Raw genomic sequence first — 17,528 nt, forward strand, 5'->3', positions numbered from 1 at the left:
TTTACGAAGAAAGCAGTAGATCCCTACTTAAACAATTTTGGAAAAAGCCAACAGCTGTTTCAAAACAGTTTCAAACTGGGGACCTTTTGTGTGTGAGGTGAACGTGATAACCATTACACTACAGAAACTTGTGCAGAGAAGACAGCCAGCAATCTCGTGGTGATCGCTTGTTGAAAAACCAATAAAGGAAAAGATTACTAAATCTCTCGTCTGACGATGCAAACAATTAATGTTTTACGTCCAAGGCAAAAAGCTGTTTCCGCTCAGTTTGGAACCGAGGACCTTTCGCGTGTAAAGCAAACGTGATGACCACTACAGAAACCTGACGGGGAGTCTCTCTTCTTTTAACACTACTTGGCAGAAGAGGCCTTTGTAGTGTTGACTAAGAATGCAGCAGAGCCTGGCTTAAGCAATTTTGGAAAAAGCCAGTACCTGTTTCCACCCAGTTTCGAACTGGGGACCTTTCACGTGTGAGGCGAACGTGATAACCACTACACTATGGAAACTTGCAAAAAGTACACAGTCAGCAATCTCCTGGTGATCGCTTGCTGTAAAACGAATAAAGGAAAAGATAACTAAATCCCTCCCCTGACTTTGCAAACAGTTCATTTTTACCAACAAAAGAGAAACACTGTTTCTGCTCGGTTTCGAACCGAGGACCTTTCGCGTGTTAGGCGAACGTGATGACCACTACACTACAGAAACTTGATTAGGATCCACCGTTCTTTTAACTCGGCTTGGCAGAAGGCCTTTGTAGTGTTGACGAAGAAAGCAACAGATCCCTACTTAAGCAATTTTGGAAAAAGCCACCAGCTGTTACCACCAAGTTTCGAACTGGGGACCTTTCGCATGCGGCAAACGTGACAACCACTACACTATGGAATCCTTCGCAGAGACGACTGCCAGCAATCTCCTGGTGATCGCTTGTGGAAGAGCGAACTAAGGAAAAGATAATTAAACACCTCACCTGACTTTGCAAACAATTCATGTTTTCCCACAAAAGAGAAACTCTGTTTCTGCTCAGTAAATCCACTTGGCAGAAGGCATTTGTAGTGTTTACGAAGAAAGCAGTAGATCCCTACTTAAACAATTTTGGAAAAAGCCAACAGCTGTTTCAAAACAGTTTCAAACTGGGGACCTTTTGTGTGTGAGGTGAACGTGATAACCATTACACTACAGAAACTTGTGCAGAGAAGACAGCCAGCAATCTCGTGGTGATCGCTTGTTGAAAAACCTATAAAGGAAAAGATTACTAAATCTCTCGTCTGACGATGCAAACAATTAATGTTTTACGTCCAAGGCAAAAAGCTGTTTCCGCTCAGTTTGGAACCGAGGACCTTTCGCGTGTAAAGCAAACGTGATGACCACTACAGAAACCTGACGGGGAGTCTCTCTTCTTTTAACACTACTTGGCAGAAGAGGCCTTTGTAGTGTTGACTAAGAATGCAGCAGAGCCTGGCTTAAGCAATTTTGGAAAAAGCCAGTACCTGTTTCCACCCAGTTTCGAACTGGGGACCTTTCGCGTGTGAGGCGAACGTGATAACCACTACACTATGGAAACTTGCAAAAAGTACACAGCCAGCAATCTCCTGGTGATCGCTTGCTGTAAAACGAATAAAGGAAAAGATAACTAAATCCCTCCCCTGACTTTGCAAACAGTTCATGTTTACCAACAAAAGAGAAACACTGTTTCTGCTCGGTTTCGAACCGAGGACCATTCGCGTGTTAGGCGAAGACAGCCAGTATTCTCGTGGTGATCGCTTGTTGAAAAACCTATAAAGGAAAAGATTACTAAATCTCTCGTCTGACGATGCAAACAATTAATGTTTTACGTCCAAGGCAAAAAGCTGTTTCCGCTCAGTTTGGAACCGAGGACCTTTCGCGTGTAAAGCAAATGTGATGACCACTACAGAAACCTGACGGGGAGCCTCTCTTCTTTTAACACTACTTGGCAGAAGAGGCCTTTGTAGTGTTGACTAAGAATGCAGCAGAGCCTGGCTTAAGCAATTTTGGAAAAAGCCAGTACCTGTTTCCACCCAGTTTCGAACTGGGGACCTTTCGCGTGTGAGGCGAACGTGATAACCACTACACTATGGAAACTTGCAAAAAGTACACAGTCAGCAATCTCCTGGTGATCGCTTGCTGTAAAACGAATAAAGGAAAAGATAACTAAATCCCTCCCCTGACTTTGCAAACAGTTCATGTTTACCCACAAAAGAGAAACTCTGTTTCTGCTCGGTTTCGAACCGAGGACCTTTCGCGTGTTAGGCGAACGTGATGACCACTACACTACAGAAACTTGATTAGGATCCACCGTTCTTTTAACTCGGCTTGGCAGAAGGCCTTTGTAGTGTTGACGAATAAAGCAACAGATCCCTACTTAAGCAATTTTGGAAAAAGCCACCAGCTGTTACCACCAAGTCTCGAACTGGGGACCTTTCGCATGAGCCAAACGTGACAACCACTACACTATGGAATCCTTCACAGAGACGACTGCCAGCAATCTCCTGGTGATCGCTTGTGGAAGAGCGAACTAAGGAAAAGATAATTAAACACCTCACCTGACTTTGCAAACATTTCATGTTTTCCCACAAAAGAGAAACTCTGTTTCTGCTCGGTAAATCCACTTGGCAGAAGGCATTTGTAGTGTTTACGAAGAAAGCAGTAGATCCCTACTTAAACAATTTTGGAAAAAGCCAACAGCTGTTTCAAAAAAGTTTCAAACTGGGGACCTTTCGTGTGTGAGGTGAACGTGATAACCATTACACTACAGAAACTTGTGCAGAGAAGACAGCCAGCAATCTCGTGGTGATCGCTTGTTGAAAAATCTATAAAGGAAAAGATTACTAAATCTCTCGTCTGACGATGCAAACAATTAATGTTTTACGTTCAAGGCAAAAAGCTGTTTCCGCTCAGTTTGGAACCGAGGACCTTTCGCGTGTAAAGCGAACGTGATGACCACTACAGAAACCTGACGGGGAGCCACTCTTCTTTTAACACTACTTGGCAGAAGAGGCCTTTGTAGTGTTGACTAAGAATGCAGCAGAGCCTGGTTTAAGTAATTTTGGAAAAAGCCAGTAGCTGTTTCCACCCAGTTTCGAACTGGGGACCTTTCGCGTGTGAGGCGAACGTGATAACCACTACACTATGGAAACTTGCAAAAAATACACAGCCAGCAATCTCCTGGTGATCGCTTGCTGTAAAACGAATAAAGGAAAAGATAACTAAATCCCTCCCCTGACTTTGCAAACAGTTCATGTTTACCAACAAAAGAGAAACACTGTTTCTGCTCGGTTTCGAACGGAGGACCTTTCGCGTGTTAGGCGAACGTGATGACCACTACACTACAGAAACTTGATTAGGGTCCACCGTTCTTTTAACTCGGCTTGGCAGAAGGCCTTTGTAGTGTTGACGAAGAAAGCAACAGATCCCTACTTAAGCAATTTTGGAAAAAGCCACCAGCTGTTACCACCAAGTTTCGAACTGGGGACCTTTCGCATGCGGCAAACGTGACAACCACTACACTATGGAATCCTTCGCAGAGACGACTGCCAGCAATCTCCTGGTGATCGCTTGTGGAAGAGCGAACTACGGAAAAGATAATTAAACACCTCACCTGACTTTGCAAACATTTCATGTTTTCCCACAAAAGAGAAACTCTGTTTCTGCTCGGTAAATCAACTTGGCAGAAGGCATTTGTAGTGTTTACGAAGAAAGCAGTAGATCCCTACTTAAACAATTTTGGAAAAAGCCAACAGCTGTTTCAAAACAGTTTCAAACTGGGGACCTTTTGTGTGTGAGGTGAACGTGATAACCATTACACTACAGAAACTTGTGCAGAGAAGACAGCCAGCAATCTCGTGGTGATCGCTTGTTGAAAAACCAATAAAGGAAAAGATTACTAAATCTCTCGTCTGACGATGCAAACAATTAATGTTTTACGTCCAAGGCAAAAAGCTGTTTCCGCTCAGTTTGGAACCGAGGACCTTTCGCGTGTAAAGCAAACGTGATGACCACTACAGAAACCTGACGGGGAGTCTCTCTTCTTTTAACACTACTTGGCAGAAGAGACCTTTGTAGTGTTGACTAAGAATGCAGCAGAGCCTGGCTTAAGCAATTTTGGAAAAAGCCAGTACCTGTTTCCACCCAGTTTCGAACTGGGGACCTTTCACGTGTGAGGCGAACGTGATAACCACTACACTATGGAAACTTGCAAAAAGTACACAGTCAGCAATCTCCTGGTGATCGCTTGCTGTAAAACGAATAAAGGAAAAGATAACTAAATCCCTCCCCTGACTTTGCAAACAGTTCATGTTTACCCACAAAAGAGAAACTCTGTTTCTGCTCGGTTTCGAACCGAGGACCTTTCGCGTGTTAGGCGAACGTGATGACCACTACACTACAGAAACTTGATTAGGATCCACCGTTCTTTTAACTCGGCTTGGCAGAAGGCCTTTGTAGTGTTGACGAATAAAGCAACAGATCCCTACTTAAGCAATTTTGGAAAAAGCCACCAGCTGTTACCACCAAGTCTCGAACTGGGGACCTTTCGCATGAGCCAAACGTGACAACCACTACACTATGGAATCCTTCACAGAGACGACTGCCAGCAATCTCCTGGTGATCGCTTGTGGAAGAGCGAACTAAGGAAAAGATAATTAAACACCTCACCTGACTTTGCAAACATTTCATGTTTTCCCACAAAAGAGAAACTCTGTTTCTGCTCGGTAAATCCACTTGGCAGAAGGCATTTGTAGTGTTTACGAAGAAAGCAGTAGATCCCTACTTAAACAATTTTGGAAAAAGCCAACAGCTGTTTCAAAAAAGTTTCAAACTGGGGACCTTTCGTGTGTGAGGTGAACGTGATAACCATTACACTACAGAAACTTGTGCAGAGAAGACAGCCAGCAATCTCGTGGTGATCGCTTGTTGAAAAATCTATAAAGGAAAAGATTACTAAATCTCTCGTCTGACTATGCAAACAATTAATGTTTTACGTTCAAGGCAAAAAGCTGTTTCCGCTCAGTTTGGAACCGAGGACCTTTCGCGTGTAAAGCGAACGTGATGACCACTACAGAAACCTGACGGGGAGCCACTCTTCTTTTAACACTACTTGGCAGAAGAGGCCTTTGTAGTGTTGACTAAGAATGCAGCAGAGCCTGGTTTAAGTAATTTTGGAAAAAGCCAGTAGCTGTTTCCACCCAGTTTCGAACTGGGGACCTTTCGCGTGTGAGGCGAACGTGATAACCACTACACTATGGAAACTTGCAAAAAATACACAGCCAGCAATCTCCTGGTGATCGCTTGCTGTAAAACGAATAAAGGAAAAGATAACTAAATCCCTCCCCTGACTTTGCAAACAGTTCATGTTTACCAACAAAAGAGAAACACTGTTTCTGCTCGGTTTCGAACGGAGGACCTTTCGCGTGTTAGGCGAACGTGATGACCACTACACTACAGAAACTTGATTAGGGTCCACCGTTCTTTTAACTCGGCTTGGCAGAAGGCCTTTGTAGTGTTGACGAAGAAAGCAACAGATCCCTACTTAAGCAATTTTGGAAAAAGCCACCAGCTGTTACCACCAAGTTTCGAACTGGGGACCTTTCGCATGCGGCAAACGTGACAACCACTACACTATGGAATCCTTCGCAGAGACGACTGCCAGCAATCTCCTGGTGATCGCTTGTGGAAGAGCGAACTAAGGAAAAGATAATTAAACACCTCACCTGACTTTGCAAACATTTCATGTTTTCCCACAAAAGAGAAACTCTGTTTCTGCTCGGTAAATCAACTTGGCAGAAGGCATTTGTAGTGTTTACGAAGAAAGCAGTAGATCCCTACTTAAACAATTTTGGAAAAAGCCAACAGCTGTTTCAAAACAGTTTCAAACTGGGGACCTTTTGTGTGTGAGGTGAACGTGATAACCATTACACTACAGAAACTTGTGCAGAGAAGACAGCCAGCAATCTCGTGGTGATCGCTTGTTGAAAAACCAATAAAGGAAAAGATTACTAAATCTCTCGTCTGACGATGCAAACAATTAATGTTTTACGTCCAAGGCAAAAAGCTGTTTCCGCTCAGTTTGGAACCGAGGACCTTTCGCGTGTAAAGCAAACGTGATGACCACTACAGAAACCTGACGGGGAGTCTCTCTTCTTTTAACACTACTTGGCAGAAGAGACCTTTGTAGTGTTGACTAAGAATGCAGCAGAGCCTGGCTTAAGCAATTTTGGAAAAAGCCAGTACCTGTTTCCACCCAGTTTCGAACTGGGGACCTTTCACGTGTGAGGCGAACGTGATAACCACTACACTATGGAAACTTGCAAAAAGTACACAGTCAGCAATCTCCTGGTGATCGCTTGCTGTAAAACGAATAAAGGAAAAGATAACTAAATCCCTCCCCTGACTTTGCAAACAGTTCATGTTTACCCACAAAAGAGATACTCTGTTTCTGCTCGGTTTCGAACCGAGGACCTTTCGCGTGTTAGGCGAACGTGATGACCACTACACTACAGAAACTTGATTAGGATCCACCGTTCTTTTAACTCGGCTTGGCAGAAGGCCTTTGTAGTGTTGACGAATAAAGCAACAGATCCCTACTTAAGCAATTTTGGAAAAAGCCACCAGCTGTTACCACCAAGTCTCGAACTGGGGACCTTTCGCATGAGCCAAACGTGACAACCACTACACTATGGAATCCTTCACAGAGACGACTGCCAGCAATCTCCTGGTGATCGCTTGTGGAAGAGCGAACTAAGGAAAAGATAATTAAACACCTCACCTGACTTTGCAAACATTTCATGTTTTCCCACAAAAGAGAAACTCTGTTTCTGCTCGGTAAATCCACTTGGCAGAAGGCATTTGTAGTGTTTACGAAGAAAGCAGTAGATCCCTACTTAAACAATTTTGGAAAAAGCCAACAGCTGTTTCAAAAAAGTTTCAAACTGGGGACCTTTCGTGTGTGAGGTGAACGTGATAACCATTACACTACAGAAACTTGTGCAGAGAAGACAGCCAGCAATCTCGTGGTGATCGCTTGTTGAAAAATCTATAAAGGAAAAGATTACTAAATCTCTCGTCTGACGATGCAAACAATTAATGTTTTACGTTCAAGGCAAAAAGCTGTTTCCGCTCAGTTTGGAACCGAGGACCTTTCGCGTGTAAAGCGAACGTGATGACCACTACAGAAACCTGACGGGGAGCCACTCTTCTTTTAACACTACTTGGCAGAAGAGGCCTTTGTAGTGTTGACTAAGAATGCAGCAGAGCCTGGTTTAAGTAATTTTGGAAAAAGCCAGTAGCTGTTTCCACCCAGTTTCGAACTGGGGACCTTTCGCGTGTGAGGCGAACGTGATAACCACTACACTATGGAAACTTGCAAAAAATACACAGCCAGCAATCTCCTGGTGATCGCTTGCTGTAAAACGAATAAAGGAAAAGATAACTAAATCCCTCCCCTGACTTTGCAAACAGTTCATGTTTACCAACAAAAGAGAAACACTGTTTCTGCTCGGTTTCGAACCGAGGACCTTTCGCGTGTTAGGCGAACGTGATGACCACTACACTACAGAAACTTGATTAGGGTCCACCGTTCTTTTAACTCGGCTTGGCAGAAGGCCTTTGTAGTGTTGACGAAGAAAGCAACAGATCCCTACTTAAGCAATTTTGGAAAAAGCCACCAGCTGTTACCACCAAGTTTCGAACTGGGGACCTTTCGCATGCGGCAAACGTGACAACCACTACACTATGGAATCCTTCGCAGAGACGACTGCCAGCAATCTCCTGGTGATCGCTTGTGGAAGAGCGAACTAAGGAAAAGATAATTAAACACCTCACCTGACTTTGCAAACATTTCATGTTTTCCCACAAAAGAGAAACTCTGTTTCTGCTCGGTAAATCCACTTGGCAGAAGGCATTTGTAGTGTTTACGAAGAAAGCAGTAGATCCCTACTTAAACAATTTTGGAAAAAGCCAACAGCTGTTTCAAAACAATTTCAAACTGGGGACCTTTTGTGTGTGAGGTGAACGTGATAACCATTACACTACAGAAACTTGTGCAGAGAAGACAGCCAGCAATCTCTTGGTGATCGCTTGTTGAAAAACCTATAAAGTAAAAGATTACTAAATCTCTCATCTGACGATGCAAACAATTAATGTTTTACGTCCAAGGCAAAAAGCTGTTTCCGCTCAGTTTGGAACCGAGGACCTTTCGCGTGTAAAGCGAACGTGATGACCACTACAGAAACCTGACGGGGAGCCTCTCTTCTTTTAACACTACTTGGCAGAAGAGGCCTTTGTAGTGTTGACTAAGAATGCAGCAGAGCCTGGGTTAAGCAATTTTGGAAAAAGCCACCAGCTGTTACCACCAAGTTTCGAACTGGGGACCTTTCGCATGCGGCAAACGTGACAACCACTACACTATGGAATCCTTCGCAGAGACGACTGCCAGCAATCTCCTGGTGATCGCTTGTGGAAGAGTGAACTAAGGAAAAGATAATTAAACACCTCACCTGACTTTGCAAACATTTCATGTTTTCCCACAAAAGAGAAACTCTGTTTCTGCTCGGTAAATCCACTTGGCAGAAGGCATTTGTAGTGTTTACGAAGAAAGCAGTAGATCCCTACTTAAACAATTTTGGAAAAAGCCAACAGCTGTTTCAAAACAGTTTCAAACTGGGGACCTTTTGTGTGTGAGGTGAACGTGATAACCATTACACTACAGAAACTTGTGCAGAGAAGACAGCCAGCAATCTCGTGGTGATCGCTTGTTGAAAAACCAATAAAGGAAAAGATTACTAAATCTCTCGTCTGACGATGCAAACAATTAATGTTTTACGTCCAAGGCAAAAAGCTGTTTCCGCTCAGTTTGGAACCGAGGACCTTTCGCGTGTAAAGCAAACGTGATGACCACTACAGAAACCTGACGGGGAGTCTCTCTTCTTTTAACACTACTTGGCAGAAGAGGCCTTTGTAGTGTTGACTAAGAATGCAGCAGAGCCTGGCTTAAGCAATTTTGGAAAAAGCCAGTACCTGTTTCCACCCAGTTTCGAACTGGGGACCTTTCACGTGTGAGGCGAACGTGATAACCACTACACTATGGAAACTTGCAAAAAGTACACAGTCAGCAATCTCCTGGTGATCGCTTGCTGTAAAACGAATAAAGGAAAAGATAACTAAATCCCTCCCCTGACTTTGCAAACAGTTCATGTTTACCCACAAAAGAGAAACTCTGTTTCTGCTCGGTTTCGAACCGAGGACCTTTCGCGTGTTAGGCGAACGTGATGACCACTACACTACAGAAACTTCATTAGGATCCACCGTTCTTTTAACTCGGCTTGGCAGAAGGCCTTTGTAGTGTTGACGAAGAAAGCAACAGATCCCTACTTAAGCAATTTTGGAAAAAGCCACCAGCTGTTACCACCAAGTTTCGAACTGGGGACCTTTCGCATGCAGCAAACGTGACAACCACTACACTATGGAATCCTTCGCAGAGACGACTGCCAGCAATCTCCTGGTGATCGCTTGTGGAAGAGCGAACTAAGGAAAAGATAATTAAACACCTCGCCTGACTTTGCAAACATTTCATGTTTTCCCACAAAAGAGAAACTCTGTTTCTGCTCGGTAAATCCACTTGGCAGAAGGCATTTGTAGTGTTTACGAAGAAAGCAGTAGATCCCTACTTAAACAATTTTGGAAAAAGCCAACAGCTGTTTCAAAAATGTTTCAAACTGGGGACCTTTCGTGTGTGAGGTGAACGTGATAACCATTACACTACAGAAACTTGTGCAGAGAAGACAGCCAGCAATCTCGTGGTGATCGCTTGTTGAAAAATCTATAAAGGAAAAGATTACTAAATCTCTCGTCTGACGATGCAAACAATTAATGTTTTACGTTCAAGGCAAAAAGCTGTTTCCGCTCAGTTTGGAACCGAGGACCTTTCGCGTGTAAAGCGAACGTGATGACCACTACAGAAACCTGACGGGGAGCCACTCTTCTTTTAACACTACTTGGCAGAAGAGGCCTTTGTAGTGTTGACTAAGAATGCAGCAGAGCCTGGTTTAAGTAATTTTGGAAAAAGCCAGTAGCTGTTTCCACCCAGTTTCGAACTGGGGACCTTTCGCGTGTGAGGCGAACGTGATAACCACTACACTATGGAAACTTGCAAAAAATACACAGCCAGCAATCTCCTGGTGATCGCTTGCTGTAAAACGAATAAAGGAAAAGATAACTAAATCCCTCCCCTGACTTTGCAAACAGTTCATGTTTACCCACGAAAGAGAAACACTGTTTCTGCTCGGTTTCGAACCGAGGACCTTTCGCGTGTTAGGCGAACGTGATGACCACTACACTACAGAAGCTTGATTAGGATCCACCGTTCTTTTAACTCGGCTTGGCAGAAGGCCTTTGTAGTGTTGACGAATAAAGCAACAGATCCCTACTTAAGCAATTTTGGAAAAAGCCACCAGCTGTTACCACCAAGTTTCGAACTGGGGACCTTTCGCATGAGCCAAACGTGACAACCACTACACTATGGAATCCTTCACAGAGACGACTGCCAGCAATCTCCTGGTGATCGCTTGTGGAAGAGCGAACTAAGGAAAAGATAATTAAACACCTCACCTGACTTTGCAAACATTTCATGTTTTCCCACAAAAGAGAAACTCTGTTTCTGCTCGGTAAATCCACTTGGCAGAAGGCATTTGTAGTGTTTACGAAGAAAGCAGTAGATCCCTACTTAAACAATTTTGGAAAAAGCCAACAGCTGTTTCAAAAAAGTTTCAAACTGGGGACCTTTCGTGTGTGAGGTGAACGTGATAACCATTACACTACAGAAACTTGTGCAGAGAAGACAGCCAGCAATCTCGTGGTGATCGCTTGTTGAAAAATCTATAAAGGAAAAGATTACTAAATCTCTCGTCTGACGATGCAAACAATTAATGTTTTACGTTCAAGGCAAAAAGCTGTTTCCGCTCAGTTTGGAACCGAGGACCTTTCGCGTGTAAAGCGAACGTGATGACCACTACAGAAACCTGACGGGGAGCCACTCTTCTTTTAACACTACTTGGCAGAAGAGGCCTTTGTAGTGTTGACTAAGAATGCAGCAGAGCCTGGTTTAAGTAATTTTGGAAAAAGCCAGTAGCTGTTTCCACCCAGTTTCGAACTGGGGACCTTTCGCGTGTGAGGCGAACGTGATAACCACTACACTATGGAAACTTGCAAAAAATACACAGCCAGCAATCTCCTGGTGATCGCTTGCTGTAAAACGAATAAAGGAAAAGATAACTAAATCCCTCCCCTGACTTTGCAAACAGTTCATGTTTACCAACAAAAGAGAAACACTGTTTCTGCTCGGTTTCGAACCGAGGACCTTTCGCGTGTTAGGCGAACGTGATGACCACTACACTACAGAAACTTGATTAGGGTCCACCGTTCTTTTAACTCGGCTTGGCAGAAGGCCTTTGTAGTGTTGACGAAGAAAGCAACAGATCCCTACTTAAGCAATTTTGGAAAAAGCCACCAGCTGTTACCACCAAGTTTCGAACTGGGGACCTTTCGCATGCGGCAAACGTGACAACCACTACACTATGGAATCCTTCGCAGAGACGACTGCCAGCAATCTCCTGGTGATCGCTTGTGGAAGAGCGAACTAAGGAAAAGATAATTAAACACCTCACCTGACTTTGCAAACATTTCATGTTTTCCCACAAAAGAGAAACTCTGTTTCTGCTCGGTAAATCCACTTGGCAGAAGGCATTTGTAGTGTTTACGAAGAAAGCAGTAGATCCCTACTTAAACAATTTTGGAAAAAGCCAACAGCTGTTTCAAAACAGTTTCAAACTGGGGACCTTTTGTGTGTGAGGTGAACGTGATAACCATTACACTACAGAAACTTGTGCAGAGAAGACAGCCAGCATTCTCGTGGTGATCGCTTGTTGAAAAACCTATAAAGGAAAAGATTACTAAATCTCTCGTCTGACGATGCAAACAATTAATGTTTTACGTCCAAGGCAAAAAGCTGTTTCCGCTCAGTTTGGAACCGAGGACCTTTCGCGTGTAAAGCAAACGTGATGACCACTACAGAAACCTGACGGGGAGCCTCTCTTCTTTTAACACTACTTGGCAGAAGAGGCCTTTGTAGTGTTGACTAAGAATGCAGCAGAGCCTGGCTTAAGCAATTTTGGAAAAAGCCAGTACCTGTTTCCACCCAGTTTCGAACTGGGGACCTTTCGCGTGAGAGGCGAACGTGATTTTTTTTTTTTTTTTTTATTATCAAAAAGTACAAAATAAATATTTACATGACAAAAATAATTCAATTTCACATCTTTACATCTTCAAACTTATGACATGTGTATATCACTTCAAAAACACAACATAAATACAAACCACAAACCCAAATCAAAACAATGACATTTTGATGCAAGACTCATCGTAAATCATATTTATCAAAATTTTATACATAACCCTTTTCCCTCTTCTATACAAACCAGCTCATTGCCTTCCACAAAAGCCTTTTCAAATTCCTCTTTAGGCAAACATTTCCACATCAAATACACATTTTTCCTTAAAATCGTCTTGAACATTGCCCTTACATCCACTTTTTTCTTATCATAATACGCCATATTCCTCCTTACCCATATCGCATATCTTGCATTACTTAATACAAAGTTCCATAAATTCACTTTCCTATCCTTTTTATTCATGTTTATCCCAAACAAAAACAGCTTTCTCCATTCATCCCCTATCACATCTTTCCCCGTTCCTTTTTTCACCAACACTTTTAGTTCTGTATGAAATGCTTCCAACTCTTTGCATTCAAAAAAAATGTGCATTAATGTTTCTGGCTCTGTCCCACATACATCACATTCTCATTTTACATTTTTGTTCATTTGATGAATCACCACCTTTGTATATATTCTATTATGCCTTAATTTAAAGTCCAGGTTTTCACAATCCAGTCCATTGTATTTCACATTTAAATTCCTCCAAATTGTCTTTACATTTATTCCAGGGAATACCCTTGGCCAAACCACCTCAGAGGCAGGCATTTTGATTTCCTTTTTCACCATCATCTTATAACATGTTTTCACATTTAACTGACACAAAAACTTTTTTCCCTTTTTATCTATAACATACATTTCAGGAAATCCCCAATCTCCTATTTTTACAGTCTCTTTCTCAATCCTTTGCACCCACCCTTCTGGTAGGCTTGTTTTAATGTTTTCACATTCACAATCCACTTTAGATTTCTCAATTTCATCATCCCATCCTACTACACAATCATATATAGCTCTATTTGGCAAAAAACCTTTAACATATTCATATGCCATGTCTTTCACTTTCCTAACTCCCGCCCTCATAAACAACTTATTATAAAGCATTTTCCCTCCCCTTTTAATTTTTGGATTCAGAAATAATGGCTGGTCAAGTACTTGATTTATATTGTCACATTCATAATTAACATTAACCAAAAACTCAGCCCAAGCACTAAATACTTCTTGATAAAACATTGGCATTTTCTCAGTCATAGGTTTTTTAAAAGCCATAAACAGTCCTTCCTCACCACATCCTCCACCTTTATTTAAAAAAAATTCCATATATCCCTTCCACCCATACTGTACTTTGTCACATAAATATTTTTTTGTTGTTTTAACTCTTATTGCTTTCCTCTTAACCTCTAAGTCTATCAACCTCAGACCTCCCTCCTTATAGTCTGCTATCAGTGTTTTTGTTGATATTTTAATTCCTTTACCTCCCCACACAAAATTATTCACAGCCTCTTTTATTCCGTTCAAAACCCAGTCTGACATGTCAATTGCTCCCATCACATAATTGCATTTAGTGAGTATTAACGAATTAGCCACAACTACCTTTCCTCTTAATCTCAATTCTCTTTGCCTCCAGAAATTAAGTACTTGTTTTATTTTATTTAAAACTCCAGTCCATGTGGCATCTCTAGCCTCTTTCGCATTCACTCCAATATTCACTCCTAATATCCTTAAATACTCTTTCGTTATTTTAAATGGAACATCTGACCCTTTTATCTCCACCCCTCCTATACTTATTATTTCTGACTTGTCAACATTTATCTTTGCACCTGAAGCTTTTCCATATTTTTCTATCTGCATTTTTATTCTCTTAACACTCTTTACATCCTTGACAGTAAAAGTTGTGTCATCAGCATATTGGTGGATTACACTTACTCCTCCATAAGGAATTTGAATACCTCTTATTTCTTTATCACTTTTTATCAAAGATGCCAGCGGCTCCGCTGTTATTGAATATAACAAAGCAGATAATGGGCACCCTTGTCTGACTGACCTTTCTAATGGAAAGGGGTCAGTTAATGCCCCATTAATTTTAACACAGCTCCGGGCATTGTCATATATTAATTTGATCCATTTTCTTATTCTGTCTCCAAACCCATATCTCGCCATTGTCTGCTCAATAAAACTGTGCTCCACTCTATCAAAAGCTTTATTCAAATCCACAGATAAAACCAACCCCCCTTCCCCATCCTTTCCCATGTTTTCTACAACGTCTCTTATTGTACATATGATATCCATAATGTCTCTCCCCATTATACTGTATGCTTGGCTAGGCGACACAATACTCCCTACAACCTGTTTAATTCTATTGGCTATTACTTTTGTTAAAATTTTATAATCCGAATTAAGCAGACTCAAAGGCCTATAATTTTCCAACTTCAATGGATTTCCTTTATTTTTATATAAGATAGTTATTATTCCTAAGCCCATGGATCTCGGCATTTCCCCTCTCTCCTCCATACCTTTATACAACCTTAGCAGTATTGGTGCTAGGGTCCCTATGAAGGCCTTATAGAATTCATGTGTCAAACCATCCGAGCCCGGACTTTTATTCTTTTTTGTCTGATTTATTGCATCTTTTATTTCTTCAATACCTATATCTCTTTCGCACATATTCTTCTCATCCTCGTCTAGCTTCACGTTCACAGTACTCAAGACTTCATCCACACATTCTTGTTTTACACCCTCTTTCTTGAATAATTCCCTATAAAAATTCTCCACTTCTCCTATTATCCCAACAAAATCATTTATTTTATCGCCTTTTCTATTTTCTAACTCTAGAATGTGTTTTCTCCTCTGCTTTTTATTTTCTAAATTTAGGAAGAATTTTGTACTTCTTTCTCCCTCTAAAGCATACTGAGCTCTACTTCTTATTATAGCTCCCTTGCTTTTTTCCTTTTCATACTCCTCTAATTCTGTTTTTAACCTCCAAAAGCACTCTTCACTGTACTCAGGATTATTTTCTATTTTTTCCGCTTCCCCTTTTACAGTTTTTTTCAGTCGCTAACAAGCGTTTGTCCAAACAGTTGTCACATTTTCAAAACTCTAAACACAATTAGCACAGCATCGGTCTTTTATGGCCATACCATTCACAAATTTCATGTCGTTTTCACCCAATATGCAGTCAGTGAACACATTTCCACAATGCTTACATTTTCTTAACAGACAAGCTATATCTCCCAACAAAATTGTGGATTGTTTTTGTAGTATTTACGAATGTTAACACACAACATCCCACAATAGCAAAAACAATATTCCAAACCTTAGATACAGTATAAAAACCTCTGCTTCTGCAATGATATCAGTTCAAAAACAATATCAATATCAAAAATATATCTCAGCTGATAATAAACAAACAATTAAATAATTGACACACAGCTGATTTATGTTGGGTAAATTGGGCCAACCACAGCAGATTCCAGTCTGGCTTACACTCAGAGGCAGTGGTTATTTTTTTCTATTACATTTACACTTATACAGTAAAATGAGGACTTTGAGGAGTGATGTTTTGGAAACAGGGTTGGGGTCAATTCAGGAATGAACTCAACAATTTCAATTCAAAGAAGGAAATGGAATTGGAATTCAACAACAATTACAGGAAACAGAATTGGAATTACAGGATGTGGAATTGAATTCAGGGAAATTCCACTGAATTCCATTTATTGCTGTTTCTGAGCATCTATTTGTGATTGCATTTAGAGACATACATTTAAACTTTATTTATGATGCTTTACAAATACCAAGTAATGTATGAAATAGAGTTGATCAAATGCAAGTAAATAAAAATTTAATTGAATGACAGTGGTGATAAGTTTCTGTATGTACTGTACATTCAATATATGATTACCACATAATATATGTCTCAACTCACAAAAAATTTTTTTGTCATGTTCATTCATGTATTTCATTCACTTTTTATTGCATCGAATTATCATCATTTCCTGAAATTTGGCATGTGAAATGACCAAGCTTAACATACTAAACATACAGTAATTTATATTTCTTTTATGTGTTTGTTGTTTATGTGATTTACAATATTTAATGTACTATAAACTAGCAACTCAAGTGGAATTTAATGGAATTTATTTGATTTCAATTCAGCCTCCTGACATTCCAATTCCAAATCCAATTCCATTCCAATTTACCATTCATTCTCAATACAATTCATGAATGGCCCCAACCCTGTTTGGAAACATGTGGCCTAACCCTGAAGATCGCAGAGAGTAGATACAGTAATTTTGTGCTTTTTTTTAGACCCCCCCCCCCCCTTTTTTTTTTAATCTGGGCTTTTTACTGTTGTTATTTTTTCTTCTTTTTTTCTTTTTTCTTTTTTGTTCAGAATGCTCTTGTGTGTTTCATGGATATTTTGTTCACTGTAAGCAATACTGTAAAACTTTTTCTGTTCTATCATACCGTGTTTCTACTGTACCTCCTGTAATAAACAGAAAAAGAAATGTATTTGCTTTTTACTGGAATGCTTTTACAGTTTTTTCCAATTGCTAACACACTAAAATGACATGCACAGCACAATTATTTAAACTGACACACAGACAGAAAAACTTCTTCTCAAGTCTTCAAAAGTCTAAACACATTTTCTGCTTTACACACATTTTGCAATTCAAAATGACACTTTTTAAATGCACTGAAAACAGTTCTCTGCATAAGACACAACAATCTGACATAAAGTCACATGCTTGCCATTTCAAAACACTGCTATTCAAAATGACACTGCATGAGCTAATTGGCCAATTACATGTGCCACCTGGCCAAACACCTCAATGGTTAATTGTGAACACTTCAATCAGGATGTAAGCACTGTATATATTACAACTGTAATATATTTTTTCTGAAATTTTATTTTTCAGTTTACTGTTTTTTGTAAGAATATTTTTGTTCAGTCCCATATAAATATTGAAAGGACCGATTCACTGGCCCGAAAACGAAGTTCCAGCGATCTGGATGAAGGTTTACTACATGTTCGGTCTTTTACAGCGCTTCAAGATTTGCGTTTCAATTTTAGTCTTGCTCCGTTCTAATCTGACTCTAATTTTAAGTGATCATTAAATTTAGACTATATTTCCAATCAAAAGGTTATCACAAATATTGATTATGAATTAACTACTTGATTATTCTAGACATTCCATATTTTCAATTATTCGTTCGTTGGAGGACCTAATGTCTATAACAAAAGTCTCCTCACAA

The 17,528-nt window shown here is 40.7% G+C and overlaps 19 non-coding genes across 19 annotated transcripts; all 19 read right to left on the reverse strand.

Moving 5' to 3' along the window:
- Positions 1 to 433: 433 nt before the first annotated feature.
- On the reverse strand, positions 434 to 506 carry trnav-cac (transfer RNA valine (anticodon CAC)). The gene has a single exon. It is a non-coding gene; the product is annotated as a tRNA-Val (tRNA).
- A 126-nt stretch (positions 507 to 632) lies between these two features.
- On the reverse strand, positions 633 to 705 carry trnav-aac (transfer RNA valine (anticodon AAC)). The gene has a single exon. It is a non-coding gene; the product is annotated as a tRNA-Val (tRNA).
- A 783-nt stretch (positions 706 to 1,488) lies between these two features.
- trnav-cac (transfer RNA valine (anticodon CAC)) lies at positions 1,489 to 1,561 on the reverse strand. Its single transcript has one exon. It is a non-coding gene; the product is annotated as a tRNA-Val (tRNA).
- Positions 1,562 to 2,027: 466 nt separating this feature from the next.
- On the reverse strand, positions 2,028 to 2,100 carry trnav-cac (transfer RNA valine (anticodon CAC)). The gene has a single exon. It is a non-coding gene; the product is annotated as a tRNA-Val (tRNA).
- Positions 2,101 to 2,226: 126 nt separating this feature from the next.
- trnav-aac (transfer RNA valine (anticodon AAC)) lies at positions 2,227 to 2,299 on the reverse strand. The gene has a single exon. It is a non-coding gene; the product is annotated as a tRNA-Val (tRNA).
- A 783-nt stretch (positions 2,300 to 3,082) lies between these two features.
- Positions 3,083 to 3,155, reverse strand: trnav-cac (transfer RNA valine (anticodon CAC)). The gene has a single exon. It is a non-coding gene; the product is annotated as a tRNA-Val (tRNA).
- A 982-nt stretch (positions 3,156 to 4,137) lies between these two features.
- Positions 4,138 to 4,210, reverse strand: trnav-cac (transfer RNA valine (anticodon CAC)). The gene has a single exon. It is a non-coding gene; the product is annotated as a tRNA-Val (tRNA).
- A 126-nt stretch (positions 4,211 to 4,336) lies between these two features.
- trnav-aac (transfer RNA valine (anticodon AAC)) lies at positions 4,337 to 4,409 on the reverse strand. The gene has a single exon. It is a non-coding gene; the product is annotated as a tRNA-Val (tRNA).
- A 783-nt stretch (positions 4,410 to 5,192) lies between these two features.
- Positions 5,193 to 5,265, reverse strand: trnav-cac (transfer RNA valine (anticodon CAC)). Its single transcript has one exon. It is a non-coding gene; the product is annotated as a tRNA-Val (tRNA).
- Positions 5,266 to 6,247: 982 nt separating this feature from the next.
- Positions 6,248 to 6,320, reverse strand: trnav-cac (transfer RNA valine (anticodon CAC)). Its single transcript has one exon. It is a non-coding gene; the product is annotated as a tRNA-Val (tRNA).
- Positions 6,321 to 6,446: 126 nt separating this feature from the next.
- Positions 6,447 to 6,519, reverse strand: trnav-aac (transfer RNA valine (anticodon AAC)). Its single transcript has one exon. It is a non-coding gene; the product is annotated as a tRNA-Val (tRNA).
- A 783-nt stretch (positions 6,520 to 7,302) lies between these two features.
- On the reverse strand, positions 7,303 to 7,375 carry trnav-cac (transfer RNA valine (anticodon CAC)). Its single transcript has one exon. It is a non-coding gene; the product is annotated as a tRNA-Val (tRNA).
- Positions 7,376 to 7,501: 126 nt separating this feature from the next.
- Positions 7,502 to 7,574, reverse strand: trnav-aac (transfer RNA valine (anticodon AAC)). Its single transcript has one exon. It is a non-coding gene; the product is annotated as a tRNA-Val (tRNA).
- Positions 7,575 to 9,031: 1,457 nt separating this feature from the next.
- trnav-cac (transfer RNA valine (anticodon CAC)) lies at positions 9,032 to 9,104 on the reverse strand. The gene has a single exon. It is a non-coding gene; the product is annotated as a tRNA-Val (tRNA).
- Positions 9,105 to 9,230: 126 nt separating this feature from the next.
- On the reverse strand, positions 9,231 to 9,303 carry trnav-aac (transfer RNA valine (anticodon AAC)). Its single transcript has one exon. It is a non-coding gene; the product is annotated as a tRNA-Val (tRNA).
- A 783-nt stretch (positions 9,304 to 10,086) lies between these two features.
- trnav-cac (transfer RNA valine (anticodon CAC)) lies at positions 10,087 to 10,159 on the reverse strand. Its single transcript has one exon. It is a non-coding gene; the product is annotated as a tRNA-Val (tRNA).
- Positions 10,160 to 10,285: 126 nt separating this feature from the next.
- trnav-aac (transfer RNA valine (anticodon AAC)) lies at positions 10,286 to 10,358 on the reverse strand. The gene has a single exon. It is a non-coding gene; the product is annotated as a tRNA-Val (tRNA).
- Positions 10,359 to 11,141: 783 nt separating this feature from the next.
- trnav-cac (transfer RNA valine (anticodon CAC)) lies at positions 11,142 to 11,214 on the reverse strand. The gene has a single exon. It is a non-coding gene; the product is annotated as a tRNA-Val (tRNA).
- A 126-nt stretch (positions 11,215 to 11,340) lies between these two features.
- trnav-aac (transfer RNA valine (anticodon AAC)) lies at positions 11,341 to 11,413 on the reverse strand. The gene has a single exon. It is a non-coding gene; the product is annotated as a tRNA-Val (tRNA).
- Between the last annotated feature and the right edge of the window lie 6,115 nt (positions 11,414 to 17,528).

This window comes from Garra rufa, chromosome 2 (assembly GCF_049309525.1).
Source record: "Garra rufa chromosome 2, GarRuf1.0, whole genome shotgun sequence".
In the NCBI taxonomy this organism is placed as follows: Eukaryota; Metazoa; Chordata; class Actinopteri; order Cypriniformes; family Cyprinidae; genus Garra; species Garra rufa.